Source organism: Diadema setosum, chromosome 8 (genome assembly GCF_964275005.1).
Source record: "Diadema setosum chromosome 8, eeDiaSeto1, whole genome shotgun sequence".
Lineage (NCBI taxonomy): Eukaryota > Metazoa > Echinodermata > Echinoidea > Diadematoida > Diadematidae > Diadema > Diadema setosum.
The window spans coordinates 31,928,484-31,951,162 of NC_092692.1; positions in this window are offsets into that span (position 1 = coordinate 31,928,484).

Below are 22,679 nucleotides of genomic sequence, written 5' to 3' on the forward strand. Positions count from 1 at the left end.
TGTGGGACCCACACTTTATTACGATCGCTTTGTTTTACTTTGTTTTTGGATGTTTCAGTAATTCCAAACCTGATTTTCATCAAATAAACTTTGAATTCCTCTTAAGATGGTATGTTCTGTACTATATCATAAGTGTTTTCTGGATATCTCGCAAAAAAGTTAAAAGCCCAATTCATCTCCACCAATACTGTACCATCCCTTTTATGATATGCTATTATCTTCACACGCATGATATGAACTTTCTCCATTACCCCATAAGAAACGTGAACATGCTCTGCTGATGAAGTGAACACACTAATAACGGGATGAACAAACGTCAGTGATCTACACTCTTGTAGCTGAATTATATAAGTAGATCAATGATTGTTTCTATGTGCATGCAAACATGTGTAACAAGACTTCTTCGACCGGCAAAATTGTACAATCTTATTATGATGTTGATCATGCATCAACAGACATTCATATCTCCATATCCTCACCGATTGTAATATCAGAATACGACTTACTGTACCTGGCGGAAAAGAAAGCTCCTCTTCAGTTGCTTTACGCAGACGAAAAGTAAAATTTCCCTGCAACCTTACGAGCGAAAGCTTCAGCGAATGACATCAACTGCGCGGCAGTGTCCCGTATTATTCTCCGCAACTTGTCTGCTCTGACCTGTGAAGCTCCTCCGCCAGTGGAATACTAGTACGCAGTATAGTCGCTACGGAATCAACCGGTGCTTTATAAGAATAGAATGCTAACGAGTCCTGCCAAGTCCGTCTACGGAAGATGTGTTTTTTTCCATTAAGCGCCGCCCTTTTCGCCTGCCGCATACACTCCGACTGATGGTATGACGTCATCAAACACCAATGTTGGGTCATAAGACGGATCGGATTTTTTTTTTTTTCCAAGTGGTCCTACCTGGTCTTATACTCGGAAGGTCGTGAGATCTCATCAGGTCACGAAGTGTGCGACGAGATTCACGGAAAACGACGCTTTTTTTTTTCATCTCAGATGTTTATGCACTGCACTCGTTTTTAAAGTTTTTAAAGTTTTTAAAGTTTTTAAAGTTTTTTTTTTTTCCAAGTGGTCCTACCTGGTCTTATACTCGGAAGGTCGTGAGACCTCATCAGGTCACGAAGTGTGCGACGAGATTCACGGAAAACGACACTTTTTTTTTTCATCTCAGATGGTTATGCACTGCACTCGTTTTTAAAGTTTTTAAAGTTTTTAAAGTTTTTACAATTTTGTTTTCCAAGTGGTCCTACCTGGTCTTATACTCGGAAGGTCGTGAGATCTCATCAGGTCACGAAGTGTGCGACGAGATTCACGGAAAACGACACTTTTTTTCATCTCAGATGGTTATGCACTGCACTCGTTCTTAAAGTTTTTAAAGTTTTTAAAGTTTTTAAAGTTTTTTTTTTTTTTCCAAGTGGTCCTACCTGGTCTTATACTCGGAAGGTCGTGAGACCTCATCAGGTCACGAAGTGTGCGACGAGATTCACGGAAAACGACGCTTTTTTTTTTTTTTCATCTCAGATGGTTATGCACTGCACTCGTTTTTAAAGTTTTTAAAGTTTTTAAAGTTTTTTTTTTCCAAGTGGTCCTACCTGGTCTTATACTCGGAAGGTCGTGAGACCTCATCAGGTCACGAAGTGTGCAACGAGATTCACGGAAAACGACACTTTTTTTTCATCTCAGATGGTTATGCACTGCACTCGTTTTTAAAGAGGCATTGATAATATAGACTATAGTCTTGCTCGACATTATAATTATAGATGGGATTCTATTTCAAACAAAGAATGGACTTGTGATCCTGTACTGGTTTCTCTTTCCTGTGCTTGTTTGTTTGTTTTTAATGTCCATCATATATTCTCTCCTGTACTGTCCTATTTCTTAATTACTTTACAATTTACTTTTATATCAAATGAGGAAAGTCTACAAGTTTTTGCGTAGATTCCACCAGTCATGGACCACGGAACTTTTTATTACTTTTATGTGTGTTTGTGTGTGTTGGGGTGCGGGCGGGGGGAACGGGGGGGGGGGAGGTCGAGAGGTAAACAAGGTCACTGGTATCTTTCCCCCCCCCCATTATTCTCTTAAGAAGAGATTATATAGATTATGACAACAGCACCAAAATCATATAGAGATATGTGTTCTTAATAATTATGATCTCTCCTCATCGGACGATCTTAACTCATGGGATCATCCCCGGACATGTCTGACACTGACCTGATAATTATAGTCGTCCAACACAAGTTAAAATGATGCTACACTTCGGATGGTGGCCAGAATCAAATAACTTTGCTTCCGACGAGTGACCGATGGAAAAAAAAAAATGAGTAGAATGGGGGATTTAACTGGGGCAGTTGGAGAATGCTTACGATCCGAATGTCTTGTTTTAACCTTAAAGGGACTGTACAGTACTGGTTGAGGTGGGGATTCATGTTTTAAAGGATGGTGAACGAGACATTAAAATCAAGAAAATCATACAAAAGAAGGTGTCAAAGCAGAGGGAAATGTCTGTTAAAACATATTTTTTATGTCACTTTTTAAAATATATTCGTACCACTGAAAAATCGCGAGTTAAAACTGACTGATTTACTTCACCGATTTTCACTCCAGAACGGCCGTCTTTTTCGGGGCCCTAAAATATGACGTCATGACATGGACGAACGTACCCTTATACGATCGAGTGTGCAGCGCTAGCTAGCTCTACATCGAGTCCGCCATTCATAAAGCACGTAGTTCTTTGTGAGCGGATGCAATACAATACTGTACCTTGCCTGTCTTTAGTCGCATCTGCTTTATCGGCAGAAACAGCAGGGTAAAATGTACCATTATTTAAAAAAAGAAGAGATGAATGAATGAATGAATGAATAAATAAATAAATAAATACACTGTAATAGCCATAATAATGCTAATAATATAGTCTGAAGCAACGTCAGTAGCGAACCGCCGAGTCCCCGCCGGAGAGCTAGTTTGGTGTGTATGGTAGCCCCACTACATATCGACCACATTCTTTTAAACCGACCGCGTATAATTCGCGCACTGAACACTTAGTACGCACTTCGTCTGCGCGCAAAGCACATAAAAATGGATCGGCTTTGAATGTAGATGAGGATGGTGTGGGAAAACGCGATAATTCACTGTTCATTAATGGTTTTAATCAAGGACAAAATTTCGAATGAATATTTTCACCGAATCGAATGACAGCACAATGTAATGTCTATGACAGCACAATGTAATGTCTATGGAAGTTCCTAAAAAGCTTCGTTGACGTTTTCTACAACACGGTGTTCAATACAACTCGGTTTGCGTGCATTGTCAATGCAAAAAACAGCGGTCGATCCTGATAACGCGATTTACCGCGGGGAGCTAAAACGAGGCCACGCTAGTTCGTCGGCGATATTTTTGCACTGAAACTTCGAATCGAAAAGGGAACAACGGCATTTGATAGAGCTGGATTTTCTCAATCACGTAGGTCAAGTTTTTTACGTGAATTTCAGTGTTAAATATTCTTATCAAGCAAATAAACATTAGGCGGTCGATGAGTAGTAGGTCCAACCCTACATAGGCTACTCCACTACGTAGATCCTTACGTTAGCTAGGTCAGAGTTCTTGTTCTACCGTAACGTTAATAGGCTCTACTACTAGGCCTATTAAACGGTTACTATAAGCCAGAGTAGAGACTGAGGCGCGAAAGCGCAAGTAGAAATTTAAAAAGGTATACTTCATGGTTATTCGAAGGAAGATGGATTCAATAAGTGAAATTATAACTCACTTTTGCTTGATATAGTAAACAAGACACGTACAGATACCTCGGTGCGCTCAGGTCATCATGCGGAATTCACGCTTTGAATGCGAACCACTGCACGGCGCGCGCGGCGTGATACAGAGCGTAGCTAGCTTAGGTGCAAAGTTAGCTAGCGTATCATATCAGCGAGCGCAGGGCTTATTCGTCCATGTCATGACGTCATAATTTTGGTCACCAAAATTTCGCCATCAGATCGGGTTCAGGTGGTCTAAAAAGGGCCTCAAAACACCATCTCTCAATCGTTCTAAAGACATTTTCACCTTCTGAAAGTTAACTATTCATATTCCTAGAGACTTAAGCTTTGCAGAAATATATAAATCACTTTGTTTATGAATACCGATATTTTTTTCTTGTTCACCATACTTTAAACATTCCTAAGTGAGATAATGAAAGCCTCTTATGAAATATGAAAGAGCATGTAATTTTAAGAAGGATTCAACCTTTATTTGATGAAAATTGGTTTGCAAATGGCTGAGATATTCAAAAAAAGTGCTAAAAATAAAAGGCGACATGCCACAACTTTATTACGATCTCTTTGTTTCACCTTGTTTTTGGATATCTCAGCCATTTCAAAACCGATTTTCATCGAATAAACTTTTGATACCCCTTAGAACTGTATGGTCTTTGACATCTCATAGAGTGGTTTCTGAATATCTCGTAAAACGTTAAAAGCTAAATCCTCACCTCGACCAGAACTGTACACACCCTTTAATGAAACACGAATATCCTGTCAGTGAGTGTGAAAATTTGGAACTAGGTCCCCATAGACGTCAGCAGTATAGTATAGTATCAATTACTATAACATAACGAATTCGTTGGCATTCATCCATTATTGTTTTGGATACCATCCGCTTCGAGTAGCAACGAAACGCAGCGAAAATTAAACCTACAGGTTGGGGATGCGTGGTTTTCAGTCAAACGAATGCCTACTCACTCCTTTATATGATCGTTAATGCCATGCGAGTCATATCTATGTTAGTTGAGACTGGACACTAGCATTCTTTACATGTGAGAGGTAGCTTTGAATATAGTGACATTGCATATACACATAGGCGAGAAGATACTGGCATGTAGGACCCTGTAGAGCCCACTAATGTCAAAATCGCCCACTAATGTCAAAACGACCACTAATGTCATAACACGTCGACGACAAATGTCAAAACGACCACTAATGTCATAACACGTCGACGACAAATGTCAAAACGACCACTAATGTCATAACACGTCGACGACAAATGTCAAAACGACCACTAATGTCATAACACGTCGACGACAAATGTCACAATCGGATCAACCACTAATGTCATAACACGTCGACGACAAATGTCAAAATTTCCATTTTTACTGCAAATGTCATAACACGTCGACGACAAATGTCAAAATCGGATCAACCACTAATGTCATAACACGTCGACGACAAATGTCAAAATTTCCAAGTTTACTGCAAATGTCATGACACGTCATAAGGGTGGATCCAGAAATTCCATAAAGGGGATTCGCCTTTACAAAATAAAAGGCTGGCACTCGCCCCCCCCCCCCCCACCCCGCCCCATTTTCTTTTTGTTATTTCTGTTATGTTGGTTAAACAGAGAGGGGCACTAAAGGGGATGCGCCCCCTGTCAATCCGCAATTGCGTCAACCACAAGTCAAAATCGGGGGTTAACCACAAATGTCATAACACGTCGACCACAAATGTCATATCGCGTCACAGGGGCGGATCCAGGAATTCCATAAAGGGGGGGAGGGGGGGAGCCTTTACAAATTTAAAGGCGGGCGCGACACTCCCCCCCCCCCCATTTTATATTTTTGTTTCTGTGGTTTTAACATAATATGATAATTATAGTGAGGGTGCACCAGAGGGGGATGCGGCCCCTCTCGATCCATAATTGCGTTAACCACAAATGGAAAAACTCATTGCTTGCATTTAAGGGGCGGATCCAGGAATTCCGTCAAGGGGAGGGGCGCCTTTACAAAATGAAAGGCTGGCGTGACCCTACCCCCTTTTCTTCTTTTTATTCCTGTTGCGTTGACAAAATAAAGAGAGGGGGCACCCACGGGGGGGGGGGGCGGAGGGGTGCGCCACCTCTGAATCCGCGATTGCATCAACGCAAATGTCAATATTGGATTAACCACAAATGTTATAACGCGTCACAGGGGCGGATTCAGGAATTCCGTAAAGGGGGGTGAGGGGAATTATGGGGGGAAACTATGAGGGCGGATGCAGGAATTTTGAAAAGAGGAGGCGTACGTCTTTACTAAAAATTCAAAGTCTGGCGCGACCTTTCCCCCTCCCCATTTTCTTCTTTATATTTCTGTTGTGTTGACAAAATAAAGAGAGGGGCACGAAAGGGGGATGCGCCCCCTCCTAATCCGCGATTGTGTCAACAACAAGTCAAAATCGGGGATTAACCACAAATGTCGTAAAGCGTCATAGGGGCTGATCCAGGAATTCCGTAAAGGGGGGGGGGGGGGGGCGCCTTTACAAAATCAAAGGCTGGCGCGGCACTCCCCCTTCTTATATTTGTTTCTGTTGTTTTAACCTAATAATTATAGTGAGGGTGCACTTGAGGGGATGCGCCCCCTCTCGATCCATTATTGCGTCAACCACAAATGGAAAAACTCATTGCTTGCATTACAGGGGCGGATCCAGGAATTACGTAAAGGGGAGGGGCGTCTTTACAAAATGAAAGACTGGCGCGACACTCCCCCTTTTCTTCTTTTTATTTCTGTTGTGTTGACAAAATAAAGAGTGGGGGGCACCAAAGGGGGGGGGGGGGTGAGGGGTGCGCCTCCTCTAAATCCGCGATTGTGTCAACCGCTAATGTCAATATTGGATTAACCACAAATGTCATAACACTTTGACCACAAAATAGTAATGCCACAACGCGTCACAGGGGCGGATCCAGGAATTCCGTAAAGGGGGGCGGGGGGCTTTACAAAATCAAAGGCTGGCGCGACCCCACTTTTTTTTTTTTTTTGGTTTCTGTTGGTTAACATTATATAGTGAGAATGCACCAGAGGGGGAAGCGCCCCCTCTCGATCCATCGTTGCGTCAACCACAAATGGGGAAAACTCATTGCTTGAAATTATGGGGACGTTTTGTAAAGGGAAGGCGTACGTCTTTACAAAAAAGTCAAAGGCTGGCGCGACACTCCCCCTTTTCTTCTTTTTATTTCTGTTGTGTTGACAATATAAAGAGTGGGGGCACCAAGGGGGGGGGGGTGCGCCTCCTCTAAATCCGCGATTCCGTCAACCGCTAATGTCAATATTGGATTAACCACAAATGTCATAACACTTCGACCACAAATGTCATAACGCGTCACAGGGGCGGATCCAGGAATTCCGTAAAGGGGGCGGGGGGGGGGGGGCTTTACAAAATCAAATGCTGGCGCGACCCCACTTTTTTTTCTTTTCTTTTCTTTTTTTTTTTTTGGGGGGGGGGGGGTTCTGTTGGTTAACATTATATAGTGAGAATGCACCAGAGGGGGAAGCGCCCCCTCCCGATCCATCGTTGCGTCAACCACAAATGGGGAAACTCATTGCTTGAAATTATGGGGGCGGATCCAGGAATTTTGTAAAGGGAAAAAAAATGTCAAAGGCTGGCGCGACCTTCCCCCTCCCCATTTTCTTATTTTTGTTTCTGTTGTGTTGACAAAATAAAGAGAGGGGCACTAAAGGGGTATGCGCCCCTCCTAATCCGCGATTGCGTCAACCATAAGTTACAATCGGGGATCAACCACAAATGTCATAACAGGTCGACCACAAATGTCATAATGCGTCACAGGGGCAGATCCAGGAATTCCGTGAGGGGGGGGGGGGGGCTTTACAAAATCAAAGGCTGGCGTGACACCCCCCCCCCTTTTTTTTTAATAATAAGCTGTGTTGACAAAATAAAAAGAGGGGGCACTAGCGCCCTCTCTAAATCCGCGATTGCGTCAAGCGCAAATGTCAAGATTGAATTAACCACAAATGTCATAACACGTCGACCACAAAGGTCATAACGCGTCACAGGGGCGGACCCGTAAAGGGGAAGGGTGCCATTACAAAATCAAAGGCTGTCGCGACCCCCCTTTTTTTTATTTGCATATCTGTTCTTTTAATATGTTATAGTGAGGGGGCACCAGAGGGGGAAGCGCCCCCTCTCGATCCATGATTGCTTCAACCATAAATAGAAAAACTCATTGCTTGCATTACCTAGGGCGGATCCAGGAATTTTGTAAAGGGGAGGCGTCTTTACAAAGTCTAAGGCTGGAGCGATCCCCCCCCCCCGCATTTTCTTCTGACCTGATGGGAGGACATTGCCGTTGAGGTGTTTAAGTGCATGTTTTCTTTTTGCTTGTTTTTAGGAAGGTCAAGTTGTTTGGAGTTAAATGTCAAATGTTTGTGTTTAGGAGATTTAAGGCCCGTTTGGATTTGTGTATATGTTATGTCTGTGTTTGTGAATTTAAGGGTACTAGGAAAGTAGACACTGCATTACACGCACACGCACATTCATACATGACAGTTGTTACATTATGCGTCATTTGATATTTCGTATATAAAGGAGACTATTTTTGAATGTATAATTGTAATTTTATAAATGATGGAAATCAAGACATTCTTGCATATATCAATGAGATTTATGAATTTGATGATGAAATCAAACACAAATACTAGTGATACAAAGTAAAATTCAGAAAATAGTAACTTTATTATGTGCAGGATGAAAAGTCAGATGTATCAGCATGATAATTTTGAGTTCCAAAAAAGGCATTAGTCACAATGTGTCTCGTCCACTAACATGAGGTATTCCTTAGTCTCCCTTCACTTCCCGTGGGCTCGACAAAAATACATGGAACGTTTTGAAATACAGCTGCATTGTTTAGCACAAATACAATCATGGCATGTTACTGATAAAAACAAGAAGAAACACTATTTAATCATGATTATGTTCTTTCAGAATTATTAGTCTTTGATTGAGGCACACAGGAGCTATGCTGATTGCACTTCATGTCATGTTCTTGTTATTTTTTTAACAAAGAAAAGCGACAGTTTATGATTTCAACACAATTATATCATGAATCGTAACATATATACTCATGAAATAACTCAAACATTGGAACTCGAACAAACAGCACCGTTGTGCTCGACTAACTTCTGATGCAAACATACTATGTGTTAAACAAAAAAAAATCATCCACCTATATTGATTGTTGATAGCTAAAAAAAGTCTGTTACCTAACAGTCCGATTTTGCTCGAACTGGCACTTCATAAAGCTGAATGGTGTGCAATTTTGTTGGATATTGTTTGAATGCATTAAAGGTCCATTCATAATTTATCATTGAAGGTGAAAGGAGGTGGCACATTTTGGTGACTCTTTTACCCTTCATGTAAAGAGTTAATTCTATAACAGGTCAATTTAGTGTGCATAACAAAAGGAGTTTCATTTTCTTTTTGTAATTCACCTCGTTCCCTTGGTGGCAAGAGTTTATCACATTCATGGTATTTAAATAAACTACACAGTATTTCTTCAGGCACTCTACACTAAAAGGATTGCTTAAAAAAAAAACAACACTCTTTTCGTTATGTGCATTTCATTGACTTGCTGTAGAATTAAGTCTTTGCAGGGTAAAAAAAAAAAAAAGTATCACCAGAATAAAAGACACCTAAATTTTAGGTCAATGATGATGAATAAATGAAAAATAGTTCTGCAACCCAACAATATCCGACAAAATTGTACTCTATTCAGCTTTATGATGTGGCAGACTCCTTGACTAAAACATTAACGATCAGAAGTGTCAAATATTTTTGGAACACCTAGTACTTTATGGTCTGTACTTAAACAAACATCTAAAAAGATAACATCCTTCGACTTACAATTTGTAGATATGGAATCAACAAGCCCTCCCCGACTTAAAGCTATTGTACTTAAGTCGGATGACAAGAATTTTCTTAAAGCTATGGTATAGTTTTGGAAACCATAGAAGATAGTAAATATGTAACTGGTTCTATATTATAGAACATCATGGGTTCTAGAGCACTGTGAATTACTTAAAAAGATCAAATTTGGAGAGCATTCACAAATATGAAAATGAAATATCTCACGGGAACCTTGAGATTTTTACTGCAAGTATTACACAGACCTCCTTCTAGTTATCAACCACTGATTTGTATTGTAACAAGACATTTCGAAATAAACATAGTTGTTAATATCTCCTGAATAAGTCAAGTAATGCGAAACCAGTCACTTGTAGTCAAGTCAAGTTGGGCCAATGAAATGCTTACATACTTATTCATTTACCTACAAACAGATAAAAAATTATACGCACCTACATACATCTAATATACGTACATACATACAGTGTACATACCAAAATACTTATACGACCCTACCCCCTCCCCCCCCCCACACACACAAACACTGATCAAAGTTCTTTCTAAGAAAGTCTTATAAAAAATAAACAAAGTCGCCCTCAATAGCAGATAAACACAATTCTGCAGACTATTGGGATCTTGAAGTACCAGGTATACGTTATACGTACAAAACATAATACAGTGTAGATAGTATCAAGCTGCAACATAAAGCATGTGCTGTCTTTCATGCATAGAAAGAAGTAAATATTGTGGGGCAAGATATATGTAATTGTGAAAAGTTTTCACGAAACCCTTCACATAAACAAAACTAAAATCTGCTGAAAATTACAAGAAACATTTCACGTTGATTTTAGATAAATGTTTACAACTGTGTATAATCAATGGATTACAAAATCCGTCTAGAGGTTTGGGAGAAAACATAAATTTAATGTTTTTCTTTTTTTTTCATTTGTACAATAAAACAGGAGGTGAATGTGGATACTTCGAAATCATCGCCAGTTTGAGATTCACACAGGACTCTTTTTTTTTTTTTTTTTTTTTTGGGGGGGGGGGGGGGGTAATTCCACCGTTTTGCTTCCCTCACTGTTCTGCTTTCACAAAGGTCAGCTTTTTTTCTTTTTGGCATCCGTAGACTTGAACTTTAGTACCACTGTTTTTACTTCTTCTTTCTCCAGTACACTCTCCTGATAGTAAACCACCCTGGATTGTCACTTATATTCCTAAATAAAACCAACCATGCATAATACCACCCTGGAGCTCTTATTACATCCCGAATTTCAATGGCAAGCCCACTGAATTTGCCAGCAGTCTTTATGAGCAAGTTTACACTTAGGCAACATGAACCGAATGAGCTTAAACCCAATGTTCTCTGTGTCATCGGATTTATGTACACTCGGAAATCCCTTTCGGAACGCCTGGCACGATCTACAGCAGCTTTAAATCTTGTACTAACACAAGATAGATATTGTCTAGATACAATGTCACGGCTGATGGCATATTGCATGATTCTAACCAGAAGTTCAAATGGCAACAAGTCAAATGTAAACACGTTACTTTCTGTAGGTATCCCTCCACTGTTTACTCCCTCATCATTCAAAGGAATTACATCATCGTCATCTCTATGACAGCTGACATTATCCTCCGAATGTGACATAACATCATCATTATCCTCATCCGATAGGGAATTTACATCATCAAATGAGATATTATCCTCCGAATGCGACTTAATATCATCATTATCTTCACCCGTTAGTGAATTTACATGATCACACAATTTTCTGTTTTCTTCACCCCTTTTGTCCTCATCTTGTTGAATGTCAACATCAGAGGAGATATTATCCTCTGAATGTGACTTAACATCATCATTATCTTCATCCGTTAGTGATTTTACATGATCACACGAGGTTCTATTTTCTTCATCCCTTTTGTCCTCATCTTGTTGAATGTCATCATCAGAGGAGATATTATCCTCCGAATGTGACTTAATATCATCATTATCTTCATCTGTTAAGGAATTTACATCATCACACGAAGTTCTGTTTTCTTCATCCCTACTGTCCTCATCTTGTTGAATGTCATCATCAAAGGCGATCTGAACACTGTTTTGGATGACAGAGATAATTTGGCTTGTACTACTCTCAAGAGAAACGTAGTGTTCTCCATCTCCTTCAGGCAAATGTCCAACAGTTATAACGGGGATTTCGAAAGAATACACGTTTTCTGTCCTACCCCGAGGAGTAAGCAACATCGTTCCTTGATTTAATGTTGATACTATAAGAATTTGAATGTTGTAAATATCTGAAATCGCCTGAAGAGTTATATGATCACCATACGTTCCATCTTGCATCATATGGGTAAGATAACTTTCTGATGATTCTTCAACAAAAGAAGACCAGGTAGATGTCCGCTTCTTTAAGAATTGAACAACTTCAGCTCGGAGAGTCTCATAAGATCTGTGTATCCCTATCGTTTGTAATTGGTCAGCAACAGCAGAAAACTGGCAATTGCCGTCGCCTGGGGGATTATATTGCACAGAAAGACTAAAATCATGTTCAAATTGTTCTAGTCGGGATTGTTGGTCAAGAGTAAAGTAGAAATTTGATTTCAGTTTCTTTTTCCGAAAAGAAACCTTTTCCCTTTGTTTCTGTTGTGCTAAAGTGATACCAGTAATATCAGTAACCGAAAACCAACGGTCTAGGTCTTTCTTCAGAGCGGGATGGAAGAAGTTTACTTTGTACTTAAACCTGTTCACATTTCTCCCAATGATGGTTCCTTCTAAAACTGAAATTTTGTTGCACACCCTAGATCGTTTTGTTGGGACACGGATCAATACTTTGTCTCCAAGTTCATATATGGGTAACTTTAGATGCCTTTGTTGATAGGACAATGTTCTCCTATTAAGGCATTTGGAGGCATGATATGCTTTTTCCCTAATTTTGGAATTTGGCAATTTGTTGCAACTTCTACTCTTTACATCATTTGGATCATTGCGATATCTGTCAAAAAAAACTGTAAATGGAGACAACCACCCGAGAACTTCTTTGGGTTCGTCATTTAATATCTTCTCGTATTTAGGTAAACCGTGAACCCAGTTAACACCTTGTCTCTTATTTACTAGATCAAAATGTATTTTGGATTTCAGGGACCGGTGGGATCGCTCCACTTTTCCCTGGCTTTGGGGATGATAGGGAGCACTTTTGACATCTTTAATACCTAACGTCTTAAGTAGACGCTTAACCTTACTTTTAAATTCAGTGCCCTGGTCGTGCTGGATGAATTTGGGCTGACCAAACATATGAAAAATTCTTGAGAGGTGATGTGCTACGTTATCACTCGATTTTGATTGCAATGGCCTTAACCAGATGTATCTAGAAAAAACATCTATGACAGTGAGAATATATCTGTAGAACTTATTTCTGCACTTTATTCCTGGCCTCATGTTGATCAGATCAATTTGTAACCGTTCCATCACCTGTTTGGCTACTACAGGAATATGAGGTGCTTTATTAGTGAACCTTACATTCAGACGACGGTGACATGTATTATTTGACAGTACACTGTGAATTGCTTTTTCTGAGAGGCCAGATACACTATCCTTGAGCTTGTAGTTCAAACGTCTTGCACCAGTTCCCTTGGCACTGAAATAAGCATCTGACACAACCTTTTGAAGTTCAGACTTTCGCAATACCCTCTTTCCGTCAAGAAACAGTTCTGGCGGATGTCCTTGGAGTGAATATCGATCATGATTCCTGTACAACCGCGAAATTGCGTTTTTTTCCAAAGTTGTCCTTTCAGCACATGGGACATTAAACGTACCCTCCAAAAGCCTCACAATTATCCTGTACGTTTCGTCATCCATGGCTGTTGGCTGCCGGCTACCAACACATTCCACAGCTGTTATGAAGAGCAGGAATACAAAGAAGATCTTCATCCTGAAAAAAATAAAATGGAAAGAAAAGGATAGAAATGACACCTGGTTAAAAAAAAAGAAAAAAAAAAACAGTCGTGCACATTTATTGATACCAAGTAAATTGGAACTCCAGTTTCGATGTCAAGTGACATTTTGCAATTAGATTGCACATTATGTCAGTCCAAGAATTAAACAAAGCCTTTTTACCATATACATATGTGAAAATGAAATATGGTGTATAAGGGGCTAAAACTTGCTCACAAGGATTGCTTTGTATTTCTTTTAGTTAATTCATTTTTGAGTGGTTGTAGCTTGACAAAAAAAAAGTTATACGTAAGAAAGAGAAAAGTTACATTAGGCCACATGAAAAATTAGCAATACCAAAAGAATTAGAAATCAAAAAAAAAAAAAAATGATAATAATACTGTCCTTCCGACAAAATTATTGTGATACTTTCTGTAAAAGTTTGACCTTCAAACTTTTGTGTAGGAAATGTTACTTCCTGACTATAAAATATATATGCAGTGTTGATATTCCATACAAATGGCAGAATGTCTGTGCTAATTTCACACCTATTGGGTGTTCCATGTTTACACGCGTTTACATCTTGAAATTGAAAATGGAGGATATGACACATATTAGTAATATCATGGTAATACAACTGCTCTTCTTTTGGGTTCTTAAGTATACAAGTTGTTAACCCTACCAAATATAATATCAAAACAAACAAAGAAATGAATAAATGAATAAAGAATGAATACAAACATAAAGGTAGAGGTCGAAGTAGAATAGGGTTATTCAGTAATGAACAAGTATTAAATTATAGTCCAGGCTAGAAGGCACCCAAGCTTGTTATTTGATATATAAAATGTTGCTTTATGGTTTCTTGTCAATTCGAGGGTACCGATTCCAAATCCGATTGATGCCACTCACGTAACCTTAAACATTTTCGGCAAAATGCAAAAATCCAAAATGGTCACCAGATATGCCAGTTCGGCCGTGATAAATACAATAATGTGTATTATATAACCAATATAATCCACCAAACTTTGTACATTTTTCTTCTTAGAGTTACTCCATCAGCATTTGCAAGAGAATTTTCATTCCATATAGGTTCATTTAGTGTTTAAAGCTCAGTTTCAATGCAAAATGGCCGCCATTCCTATGCTCATGTACTATATGAATGACAAAACATACGCATGGAAATATACAACAAATTTACTGTATTTCCAGTCCAGTTCCTATGCTATCATCCAGTTCCTATGCTATCATAAAGTGTTGCATAGGCAATACAAATATGGTGGGTGCCACTTATAGAGGACCTACCTGTATTTTTGAGCATTTAATATTCATAAATCTTATGATGTTTAACACAATTTCTTATATTCTATTTTGTCTCAAAAATGAATATACAATGTAAGTTCACTAAACGTCACGAAAGAAATCAATATACAGTACCATCACATTCTATGCATAGGTTGAATATAGAAATGTAATACTGACACAATGCATTAAGAAGCCCAGATGCATGGTAATTGTCAAATAATGTTGAAAATGGAGGGGATCTAGGGAACTTAGAACGCAGAGCTTCTAATATGCATTCCCCTACAGCCATATTAAGAAAGTAAAGAAAAATCCTATTCAGTAAGTGCAGAGATACATGGTTATTATAGACAAAAACACATCGGACGTTGATGACACCGCTAAAAACCCTTTACATTGTTTTTTTTTTTTCCAGGAAGGAGTTGGGGGGGGGGGGGAGGGAGGAGTCCTGAGGCGACTACAGACTATTCATTAAACATCAACAAAGGAGCAATGTGAGGTACCTCTCTCAGTTCTCTTACAGTTCCCAGGTGTTGATAATTATACACTTAGACATCATGATGTCAGCATTCAGTCTTGCTTAAAGGCATAATTTACCATTTGCAGATGAAAGCATTTAGTGCTTTAAAATAATTCTAAAATGTGAGTTAGGGATAGAAACAACCACTGTCAAAATTTGAATCCGTATAATGGATGTTAAGTGTTGTTAAATACACAAAATGTGAACAATAGTTATAATAAAAATGTTTCCAGACTAAACCGTATACAGTTACGGTTTACTGAGAAAAATCCTGATATCTCCTTATATTTTAGGTTTTATGGCAAATATTTCATATGGCAGGATGTTTTATGATACAACAGACCTACACATATGCATTAAATGTGATATCTTGAACATTTTTGAAATCACTGCTCCCAAAGGTAAACTGGACCTTTAAAACTTAAACTGTCATTTTCATTGTCATTAAAAATCCCTTTAATTATATATATGGCAGCAGGTGACATCAGCCCCAAATATTCTCAGGCTAAAAATGCATATTAGTCCTGCAATTGCAACCCCATCTGGAGATGTTATGCACTTCCTCAGGGGTCAGATTGTGATTATTTGCAATAGAAACAGGATGATGACATTAAAATTTGCTTAATCACTACCTGTTGAAGCCCTATGGCTTTGTTGCCAGGCCAGAGACAATGTTGTAGGTAACTTGGGTGGTGCGGGAGATGACATTAGACCAGCATCTGCACCACCCCGTTTTGGGGTCAAAGCTTTCAAGTGACAGGAGGGAAATTAGTGGGATTTCAGAAGCATGTATAGACGGCAGGTTGTTCAGGAGGGGTGGGGGGGGGCATTTCATGAAGAGTTATGTCAGATCTTATCTTTTTAACAAACTGTGATAAGCTACTAAAATCCTTGCATCTGATAGCTGAGAGCAAATTGTCAGACAAATTCATCAGACAAAACGCTTCATGAAATGCCCCCATGCTATCATGAAGAATTCTCACATAACCCCCATTTTGAAACAGCTCCATTGGCTTCCTGTTCAGTCACGTATAGTTTTTAAGATACTGTTACTGACTTATCAGTGCCGCCATTCAATGGCACCAGAATATCTCAGTAAGTTCTTGGTCAGGTACGCTCCCTCTCGTAATTTAAGATCAACTCAGAAAAATTTTCTCCAATGTCCTATTATCACAACAAAGTTTTATGGTGAGCGATCTTTTGCCCATGGTGCTCCCACACTGTGGAACGCTGTTCCGTGTTATATAAAAGAAGCTCCCACAGTTAAAGTTTAAAACTGCTCTTAAGACATTTCTGTTCAAAAAGTATTATGAATGAGTTTGGTTCTGCATTTATGGTACACATATTGTACACTGCATTTCTTCTTTCTACTTCATCCCTCTCCTTAAAGCGCATAGAGACACCACGGTAGTGATACTTATGCGCTATATAAGCACTGTGTTATATATATATATATATATATATATATATATATCATGGTTGGAAGGTCAGGTATGCGTTGACGGCGCTGGTGACACTTGTCATCCTTTCCTTCCAGCGTAAGGAGGAAGAGTGCTCAAGTGCCAGTGAAGGGGGTGGACTTCCCTATGCCTCATACCCTTGGAGGCTTGCCACAGAGGGCTGCCTTCAACATAGCACTGGCAAGATGGTTACTAAGATGGAAGGCATGGGTCTGATGATAATCTTGTAATGGTTTGGGCAAAGTCTCCAGAAGGTGAAGTACTCCTCTATTGTCTTGAGATAAGTCAGTACTCGGCTCGTGTCATCCAAGGACTTTCTATGAGACGTAAAGGCAAAATCATCTGCAAACTTCCTACGTGAAGTGAGTTATGTCACCACATGTATGTTAAAAAGAGCTCTAGTGGATCACGAGTTAGTTTACACGAATTAAAGCCACAATTAAGGAGGTCATATTCAGAGTCCTAATACAGCTGGTCTGGTTTCCTAGAGCAGTCATGAATTTGCAAGTGCTGAAGAATCAAGCAAGCAGACAGTGTGAAGTTGCTATAACACTGCTTTCAGAATGAGGCAGACTGTACACATCTCAGAGGCTCCCTTGAATTGAAAAATGAAAAAAAAAAATGGTGGTAAAATTCATCTACCTTCAGAGCAGTGAAGCCTTCCACCTACCATGGCTGCATTTAGGCAACAATATCAGCATGTCTATTGTCAGATAGCTCTGTGGATGGTTGCTACTGGTAAGGTTGGGCTTTGGATCTTCTGTAAACGAATGCTAAAGCAAGTTCCCATGTCCTAATCCTGTCTCTATGACAAGATCACCCAGTGACCCCTATGAAGTACTTTGTAAGGCAATTGTAGGATTGCAGGGGTTGCGGAACTGAGGGTTAGCAGTAGCAGAGGTGGGGGCAAACTACAGGTGTAAAACAAGCCCCTTGACTAATGAACCCATCCAATTACACATACAGTATATCCATCATGAATCACCTGTGTTGTACTAACATTGGTAAATATTCCATAATTTTAAAATTCATCATTGATGGAAAGGTGTGAGCAAAGTAGGCCTACTCATCTCCAGACAGAATGTGTCAATTTTTCAGTGGCAAGCAAAATATCCAGATTTCCTGTTGTTTTTATATATCTTGTTATTTTGAGCATGTTGAGTTGCAATAGGTGCCTACATATGAGGTCATATCTGTTTCAGTGGGAGTAACTATGCACTTCTCACAGTTGTGTGGGGTAAGACAGACTTTTTCCTGATAGCAGTAGCAATGCTCCTGACAATGACTCACTCTTATGATATGCGTCTTTCAGCAACATGTGCATCAACTCCATTACAGTGATTGCATTCTTAGACAAGCTTATGATTTCATTGTTGGATGTTACAAAATAAGACTACTGTGGTGTGATGACTCTCTGTTTTCTCACTTTCTGTTTACAATGAAAAAAAAATAACATTGTGGATACTACTATCAATACTTTACCAAACTCTTTGTAATTCTCCAAACACAAGTCCATGCTGTTACATTTTAACCATCATAAGGAAATTGCAGAACCAGTGGTAAATCTAATCTATATCAGATAAGGCAGAAGGTAATTTGTCATTTGTATTTCAAAGCAAATCATACTCTGGTTTAACATGAAAAACTTTTGGGCATTTTTTTTTTTCATTTCAGAGATTTCACGACAGAAAGTGAGGTGGTCCCTTTTTTCCACTTTCACCTGCCTCATGTTCTTTCTTGAATGAGTGAACTGAAAAGTTTATTTGATATGGCTTTAGATAATGTAGAACAGGACAGTTAATTGGATATTTCATTTGTGTCATCATCCAAGATTCAGTCTTTTTATTCTGGAAATCAGAGTGATTACTATGATGTTGAACATCTCAAGGCAAGTAAGTATCAAATGTTCATATCTAATAATTCCTGATAAACGATCTTGATGTTGGCATCAATTCAAGTTTTGGTGGATTTTTTTCCAAATTCCAAGGGCAAATCCATATTAAGGTAGCAAATTTGGATGTTTGCATCAAAAAATAAAATAGCTTTTGTTAGTAACAACCTTCTGATTTATAATGAGCGCATGATTTGAATAACAGTGTACCTGAGTGATAGTCAAAAAAGAAAATTTGTTTATTTCCATGTACACTTTGCCATTCATATCGAGCAGGGGTATATGAATAGCATCCATTTTGAAGTTTTGCATTAAGAATATAATAAGCCCGCCCCCCACCAAAAAAAGAAGAAGAAGAAAACAATATATTTTCTTATTTTCTGTTTGCTTGTTTGCTTGCTTATTCTGCTAGTGGCACTCATCATATTTGCATTGCACATGCAAGACTTGATAAAGCATAGGTATGTGACTGAACATTCGTCTTCTATTTTTACGCATATTTTTTTTTTTTTGCCATTCATATAATACCCGAGTATAGGAGTGGTGGCCATTTTGAATTCAAAATAACTTAAAATACTAAATGTATCTCTTCAAATGAAAAATTTCTAGCATGTGCAAGTAGAATTACTCAAGAAACAAAAATTAGAAAAAAAACACCTTGATGGAATAAGTGGACATAACTGGGATTATCGATATCACAGCCAAATTTGCTTATCTGGTGGCCATTTTGGATTTTTGCATTTTGCTGAAAGTGCTCAAGGTTATGAAAGTGGCATCAATCGGATTTGGAATCAGCACCCTCGAATTGACAAGAAGAAATCAGAAAACATTGTATATATATTAAGAAAACAAAAAAGATTAGGTGCATTTTCCATGGAGCCTAGCCTGGACTAATTAAGAATAGCTGGTCCTGTATACGAGTAATTAGGAATCTGTGCATGTTGCATACACTGAACTCAGAGGTTAAACAATGTACTTAGAATGAACTTTTGTTACATCAGGTGATCAGTCTGTATGTGTTAAGGTTAACAAACAAATTAACTGAGTTGCAGTAGGAAATTGCCTTGTTACACGATTTTTTTATCCACTGTAAACAATATGCCTTGAACAATCATGGAAATAGCAATAGAAAATGCAAACCTTTTCATGGTGTACAGACCAGTGACCCCTAAGAGCTCTGTGGAAACGTGTGAATTCAACTGGGCCACTTCCTGATGACAGGACTGCTCTCAGCTACCTTGAATCAACAGCTGATGTTTCCTTTAAGTATAAGAATCAATGAGAAATGCAAAAGGATAATGCAAATAAGACATAATAGTCGAAACGACACTATGAAAAAACAAGAGGCCCAGAGTGTTCACCTGTATATCATCAGTCAATACATCCGACACAGAACCCCATGCCCCCATCCCACCCCATAAAAGCAGCTTGAAGAACTCCCTACACCCTGAGAATAATACCTGCCAAGTTGGTTGCAATCCATCCACTGCATGGTTCTGAACATGATAAAAATGTGTTTTCCCCTTGGGCCCCCTCCTCAAAGCTTTCAACACTTGTAGGAGCTCTCCCATGTGGCCATCTAATTTTCCCTTCATGACTAAAACATAATCATAAGGGTATCTACAGACATGTACAGCGTATTTTGACTCTACAGTTTTACGGTCTGGAGAAGATTTTTATAGTCTTCCCCGTTATTTCCTTTCCCCCTCCCCCTTTCCAGAACCTCTGGGGACAAATTGTCCCATATTAACAACTTTTGGTATCTATAAACACCTGAAGATGATCCTCACCAAGTTTGATTAAAATCTGCCAACAGGTACCAGAAAGAAAATGAAATGTATAAAATTAATGCATGATGGATAATTGACCGAAACGGACAACAATAGCTCACTTGAGCCTTTGGTTCAGGCAAGATAAAAAAACAAAAACAAAAACAGAACAAAATGGTGACTGTAAGCAATATCACATTGTGGATTAGGAACTATTGGAGGTGTTTCTTGTTGTTTTTTGTGTACTTTTTGCCAATTTGGATAAAAGAGGTGTACATAATAAGCACTATATAGTTTTTTTTTTTTACAGAACACACTAAAGGTTCTAAATTTGTCATTTTCTGACTTAATCTTATGACTATTCCAATGCATTTAAAAGCCAATAACAATATAGAGTACTCTTTCCACCTGTAATGGCTACCTTGTACCTCACACCCATTCCCTGTTTCTTTTTAACAGTTTTTTTTTTTTTTCTTGCTACAAAATTTCTGTGCCCACCCATGAAAAAAAAAAACAAAAAAAACATAACTGCTTCCTTTCTGGTTTAAACATGCTACAAAGAAATATCCTCTTGTTTTGCTTTGTAGACACGCTAAAGTGCACCCTTCCTCCAGTGTGCGCCAATCATGTTCTAAGTAGTTGGATGTTATTTTTGACTGCTGCTAAAGAGAAAACTGTGAGCATGACAAAGATGTTGACTTTGAAAGTCAATATTGTAGAACAGTCTTATAACAAAATCTCAAGACCAAGAAAAAAATGCATACCGTCCAGCTGTTGAATAGATAAAGTGAGTTCTTGAACAGCATTCTGAAGGCAGCACTAAGCTCAGAGGCAGACTTGAGGTAGAACCAAAAAACCTTCCCGTTGAGCTCGGACTCCAGATGCTTGAAATTCCGTTGGCAATGCAACTGGCTGTATAAACAAAGTAGATATTTTAATCAAATCAAACGCTTCTCTCTCAGCTTTTATTTCTACTTCCTCCTTACCACCACCCGCCTCCCCCACTCCCCCCTAAAAAATACATATATATAATTATATATATATATATATATATATATATAACAATAAATGAACACAAACAAACTTCAACACAACTAGATCTATGTATTGATCTGAAAGTCCTCTTTCAATCAGGGCTGGATTTAGAGGATGCACATATGGTCTTGCAACTCCTTTTGAAGCATTATTTGTAGAAAATGTGCTCTTTTTTTTCTGTAAGTGTGGTCCCACCCACCCCCCCCCGAATCCCTTCTCCTTGGGATTCTTATCCAACATTGGTTACTTAAAACATGATCAGACCCACCCCCCCCCCCCATATAAATCGATTTGCTATTTTTTTTTATAACACATGCATTATGCTACAACAGTATGTACATGCCTTAGTATTACAGTGCATAACATATATATATATATAGGGGCATTTCCGTGAGTTGTGCGACATGACCACCAAAATTTTACCCGCATATTTCAGGACAACTGATAATCTTACTTTGTTAGCCATAGTTTGAAGTGTGTGAAACCAACTTTACCTTTAAGAAAAGTTCCCTTTTGTGCATTTCTATACCTTTTGAAGCCAGAAAGCATTTTTTGACCTAAAAATCCCTAAAAATGCATTTTTCTTGCTCTTTGTGATTATATTTTATATTTGAGGCTCAAATCAAACTTTGTTTGGTTTTACAAATCAAAAATAAATTAATCTAGCAGAAAATAAAGTGGAGACCTTGATATAAGATATGTACTTCGGACACCAGCGTGCTCTTACATAGCTCGAGAAACTGTTGTAACGTGAGTTACCGAAACATGAACTTTTTAACCTAGCAATTTTACTATGCCCAACTGAGACATGGTATTTTGGATTATCAAATAACTATGCAGCACACATCCAAGAAATATGATGGGACTTATAGTCTTTGCTTCAAATTCTCATAACAGAGGTCTTAAAATTGTAACGTGAGTTACCATGTAACGTGAGTTACCACAATGTAACGTGAGTTACCGACATGATTTTTCTTTAATACCAAGAAATTATATGAAGGTTGTGATTGTAAGTAACCAATGAGTACATGATTACTGAACTCTTGTATTAAGATTCTATTTCCAGTATATTGTTATTGTCTTGGTCTCTCTCTATCACCAAACCAACTGGTCTACAT